The following is a 6,161-nucleotide window of genomic DNA, read 5'->3' as shown; positions in this document are numbered from 1 at the left end:
ATTTATAATATATAAATTACATATAATGCATATTACTGCAGCTAATAAAGCTGATAGATGCACTTGTCCTGTATTTTTTTTAATATTTATTTTATTTATTTATTCCCTTTTGTTGCCCTTGTTGTTTTTATTGTTGTAGTTATTATTGTTGTTGTCATTGTTGGATAGGACAGAGAGAAATGGAGAGAGGAGGGGAAGACAGAGAGGAGGAGAGAAAGATAGACACCTGCAGACCTGCTTCACTGCCTGTGAAGTGACTCCCCTGCAGGTGGGGAGCGGGGGTTCGAACCGGGATCCTTATGCCGGTCCTTGTGCTTTGCGCCACCTGCGCTTAACCCACTGCACTACAGCCCGACTCCCCCCTGTATTTTCATATATGTATTCTTTTGTTTTAAAAAAATGCCATCAAATTTAGAAAATTCTTCAGAGAACCATTATTGCCATGACAAATTTGCATTCTAACAGAGTGCGGTTAAGTTTGTATGGATTTGACTATAGTTGATAATTTGGGAAAGTCATTTATTCTGACTGCTGGAACATTTCCACCTAGCAGGAAAGGAGAAATGACAGGAATTTGATGTTTACGACTCTTAAAGGTTTGCCATCCTCAACAGGACCCCTGTCAATTCCCAACTCCTGCCCAGTTGTCGACAGAGTGTGTGTGAATGTGTGGTGGGCTGACTCTCTGCTAAATCGGCTTGAGACGGAGTGTTGAGTTACAGTGACATCATGGCAACTTTATTAACAGTTTTAAACTCAGAAATTACAAAAAAAAAAAAAAGTGGCTAGGTCTCAGTAATCAGTGAGGTACTCACATATGTCAGGAGCGGAACATTCTAGGGCAGTTAGCACTCATCTGTGAGGTTCCTGCTTTGTCGTGTGTGCCCCTCGTACTATCGCACAAGGGTAAGCTTCGGTGTTATGATGTCTGACTTTCCTAAATGAAAGGAAAACAAAAACAAATAGTAACCCCCTGAAGGGGTGAAGCTCTAACTAGGACCCAAAAAATAAAAAAGCTCTAACTAGGACCCAAAAAGAAAAGTCAACCAGGCAGGGGTGTGACTGCTTACTACCTTTGAGGTCTAAGGACCTCCCTATGGTTGTGTGTTGCTTATACCTTAAGATACTGAAGTTACTATTTGGACCTGCTGGTAATATTAGTGAGTTTTATGAGGTATGAGCTAGCATTTTTTTAAATTTTTATTTATAAAAAGGTAACAGAAACCATAGGATAAGAAGGGTACAACTCCACACAATTCCCACCACCAGAACTCTGTATCCCATCCCCTCCCCTGATAGCTTTCCTATTCTTTATCCCTTTGGGAGTATGGACCCAAAGTCATGGGGTGCAGAAGGTGGAAGGTCTGGCTTCTGTAATTGCTTCCCCGATGAACATGGGTGTTGACGGGTCGATCCATACTCCCAGCCTGTCTTCCTCTTTCCCTAGTGGGGCAGAGCTAGCATCTTTAAATAGTGAAATCTTGGTGGCACATCTGGTTGAGTGCACGTGTTTCAATGACCAGGTTCAAACCCTGGATTCCCCCACCTGCAGGTGGGAAGCTTCACAAATGCTGAAGCAGTGCTACAAGTGTCTCTCTTCTCGATTTCTCTCTGTATATCAAATAATTTTTTTATATTTATCAAAAGGAAACACTGCCAAAACCATAGGATAAAGGGGTACAACTCCACACAATTCCCACCACCAGAACTCTATCCCATCCCCTCCCCCAATAGATTTCCTTTTTTTTTTTTAATTTCTTTATTGGGGAATTAATGTTTTACATTCAACAGTAAATACAATAGTTTGTACATGGATAACATTTCCCAGTTTTCCATATAACAACACAACCCGCACTAGGTCCTCTGTCATCCTTGGATCTGTATTTTCCCCACCCACCCACCCACCCCAGAGTCTTTTACTTTGGTGCAATATGCCAATTCCAGTTCAGGTTCTACTTATGTTTTCTCTTCTGATCTTGTTTTTCAACTTCTGCCTGAGAGTGAGATCATATCATATTCATCCTTCTGTTTCTGACTTAATTCATTCAACATGATTTTTTCAACATCCATCCAAAATCGGCTGAAAACAGTGAAGTTTTTTTATAGCTGAGTAGTATTTCATTGTGTATATATACCACAACTTGTTCAGCCACTCATCTGTTGTTAGACACCTGGGTTGCTTCCAGGTTTTGGGTATTACAAATTGTGTTGCCAAGAACATATGTGTACACATCTTTTTGGATGGGTGTGTTGGGTAATTTTTTTTTTTAGTTGCCACCAGAGTTATTACTGGGGCTCAAAGCCAGCACTATGAATCCACAACTCCTTGTAGCCATTGTTCCCATCTTTCTTTCTTCCTTTCTCTCTTTCTACTTTATTTTTACTTGACAGGACAAAGAGAAATTGAGAGGGAAGGGGGGGAGATAGGGAGAGAGAAAGATAAACACTTGCAGTCCTACATCACCACTCATGAAGCATCCTGCCGGCATGTGGGGAGCTTGGCTCAAACCTTAGTCCTTATGCATGGTAATGTGTAAGTGCACCACTGCCTGGCCCCCAATAAAATGTACTTCTTAAATTTTGTTAATAGAGAGATCTTGATTAGTGTGATCCTTTCATCTGATTATTTAAATGAAATTGCACTAAAAGACACTTTTTCTGTTAATCTGAATTCAAAGATGTTATTTGAAAATGTGTTCATAGAGTCTGAATTTTAGCTCTCTGGTTCAGTCCTCACTTGGTGGAACAGGAAAACCTAAAGAAACAAAATAAATAAACTGCACACATTTATTTAGCAGCAGAGATGGAACTAGTTCACATCTCTTGATGGCCCAATTCAGTGATTTTTTTTCATTAAACCATTCTGTTGAAGTTGATTTCACAAGAGGTTGAGTCTTGAGACTGACTTTATAGTTTTTAAATAGAGTTACACTCAATTACTAAATTGACAATTATTCACTGAAGTACTTCAGGCATCTAGCTTCAAAGTGAGTTTTTAAATTATTGTAAAATTGACCCAGGTGACAAGGAGTTAATAGCTGGAAATTGTTCTCTAGTTGTTTCTCCAAACTAAATGCTACTTAAAACTAGATGCCTCTCTTGATAGTAAGCCTTTTGTGGTCAAAGCAACAACTGTACTTTACCCATGGCTGTCTTTGGTTTCTAAGCTAATTTTCTATCACAGGTGCAAGATTTACTTTAATTATCAAGATGAACAGCTGAGGAGGTCAGCCTATTTCCCATCTGGTCCTAATCCAGCCAAGAGGCCTCTATGCCCCATGCCAATATTTCTAATTGTCAGTGGCCCTGACTTTTCCTGTTGCTGGAGCTTTAATCTCATCTGCTAATTGTGGGACTACTGGAAGATTCCCTGGCCCCCTAAACATTCCTCACACTCCCTCCCAGATATTTACATATATTCCTTTCATCAGGATGTCAAGGTTTGAAGGAGTCACCGTTAAAGCACTTTAAGCCAACGCCCAGTTTGTGGAAGTCCCTAGATCTTTATAAACATACAGGATTCATATGTTTTCTGCTGTGTCTCTGAGTGGGATGGGAGCCAGTAAGTACCATTCTGGAGACAAGTTCACATTGAGTGGAGAGGAAGGGGAAATGGAGGCCGCAAAGCGTTGTCTTTGCAGAGTATCAGAATAGTTCTGAAATTCTATGGTCAACGATAACCTATGAATGATGAAGTCATTATTTGATAGGCCAGACGTGTTGAGACATCTGAGAAAGATGACGACTGACATGCAAATTAATGAGTAAGAAAAAAATAAACACGTGATGCTGTCCTGAATTCAAGATTCTGTACTTAATATTGATGCAGGGTGGCCAGGGAGTTAGCACAGTGGATAAAGTGTCTGCCTCATAAGCATGAGGTGTTGAGTTCGATTCTCCACATGGCATGTACCATAGAACATACAGTGGGGGTGGTCCGGGAGGTGGCACAGTGGATAAAGCATCGGACTCTCAAGCAAAAGGTCCTGAGTTCAATCCCCAGCAGCACTTTTACCAGGGTGATGCCTGGTTCTTTCTCCTATGTTTCTCAATAAATAATTTTTCTTTTTTTTTAAAAAAAAAAAAGCATACAGTGGGGAAAGAGGAGCCTCTATAAGAAGCAGTATCGGGAAAGAATGAAACTGAATCACATCTTGCACTGCACAAAAAGGTAACTAGGGAGAGGGGCATATAGGGAGTGGTTATGTAAAGAGATTCTTGTGCCTGAGGTTCCATCGACTGAGGTTCAACCCCCCACACCACCATAAGCCAGAGCTGAGCAGTGCTCTTGGTAAATAATTTAACTAAAGTTGAAACAAGAACTTGAACACAAGTCATAATGCTTTACAGTGCAAGCCCTGAAACTCTAGGAAGAAAACGGGTAAGCTCCTTGACATCAGTAATGGCCATGATTTTTTATTTGATTCCAAAAACAAAAGCAATGACAAAGCAAATCATCGGCATACATATATATGACAGTTTCCCCCAGGGCAGTGGGTGCAGGGCTCAAACCTGGGTGCAAAGCAGGCACTCACTTTAGTGAACTATTGGTATGCAGCAGTCTAGGAAGTGATGTAATACAAAAGTGCTGAACTCTCAAGTACAAGGTTCTGAGTTCACTCCCTGGCACTGCATATGCCAGGGTAATAACTCTATTGCTCCTTTTTTCACATTAGTGAATAAATCTTTTAAAAATATTTTTATTGGGGGCCAGGCGGTGGCACACCGGGTTAAGCACATATGCCATGAAGCACAAGGACTGGGTAAGGATCCCGTTCCAGCCCCTGGCTCCTTACCTGCAAAGGGCCTGCTTCACCAGTGGTGAAACAGGTCTACAGGTGTCTCTTTCTCTCCCCTTCTGTCTGACCCTCCTCTCTCGATTTCTCTCTATCCTTTCCAATAATAACAGCTGTTGTAATTTAACTTATAAAGGGTTTGTGGCTGCTGTGGTGCGTAAAAAGATTCACAGCAGGGAGCTGGGAACGGGTTTAAACAATTCAAGGTTTATTAGGGTGAAACAGGTAAAAGGCAAGATAAGCAATTATCATAAAGGGTTAAGAGTACGCTAGGTCCATAAAGTCTGAGTATAGTTATCAAAAGTTTAGTCCCATAAGATAAACAATTATCAGCCCTGGAAAAGGTTGCTCATGGCTGTAGAGGGGTCTGAAAGTTTACCAGCTAGCAGAGTCACACGTGTTCAGTTGCCAGGAGAAGTAGCCATCAAGGATACCTGGAGCACCTCCACCCAGATGCTTCTGACCAGGAGAGGAAGCAGCAGTCAAAGGGCTCCAAGTCCCATGCTTTAAACCTTCCCTTCTCTGTGTCTCCCGCCTTAGGCTGCTGTCATTCATATGCTAATAGTCCCAAACATCTGTTGGTTTCACAACAAACAATGACATCAATAACAGCAGCAGCAACAAGAAAGGTGGAAAAAGTGGCCAGGAGCAGAGAATTTGAAGTGCCAGGCACTGAGTACCAACAATAACCCTGGAGCCATATATATATTATTGGATAGAGACAGAAATTGAGAAGTGGGATAGAAAGGGAGGGAGACAGAGACGCCTGCAGCCCTGCTTCACTACTCTTGAAGCCTTCCCCCTGCAGGTGGGGACCCCGGGCTTCAACCTGGGTCCTTGCACACAGTAATGTGAGTGCTTAACCAGGTGCACCAAGCCTCTGAATAATTTTTTTTTAAAAATCTAGCTATCTGGCAAGCCCAACTACGGACATATAATTTTAAAAAAACTAAACTTTTCTCAAGCGAACTGTTTGATTACCCTGAAAGACAGTAATGGTACAAAAAGAATAAAATAGACATCCATTTATGAAGGTTTTTTTCATATTTTTATTTATTTATTTATTTGTTATTGGAAAGAGACAGAGAGAAATTGAGAGAGAAGGGGGAGAGAGGAAGAAAGACAGAGAGACACCTGCAGGCCTGCTTCACCGCCTGTGAAGGCGATTCCCCTGCAGGTGGGGAGCCCAGGCTCGAACTGGGATCCTTAAGCCAGTCCTTGCGCTTTGCGCCACGTGCACTTAACCCACTGCGCTACTGTCTGAGTCCCCATGGTGAAGTTTTATTATAATTAGTTTCATCAAGGTGACTTGATAGTGAAATCTATTCAGAAAGGACTCATGCAACTACTTGGAAACATAGCATT

This window comes from Erinaceus europaeus, chromosome 11 (assembly GCF_950295315.1).
Source record: "Erinaceus europaeus chromosome 11, mEriEur2.1, whole genome shotgun sequence".
NCBI lineage: Eukaryota > Metazoa > Chordata > Mammalia > Eulipotyphla > Erinaceidae > Erinaceus > Erinaceus europaeus.
This window is presented reverse-complemented; position numbering follows the sequence as displayed.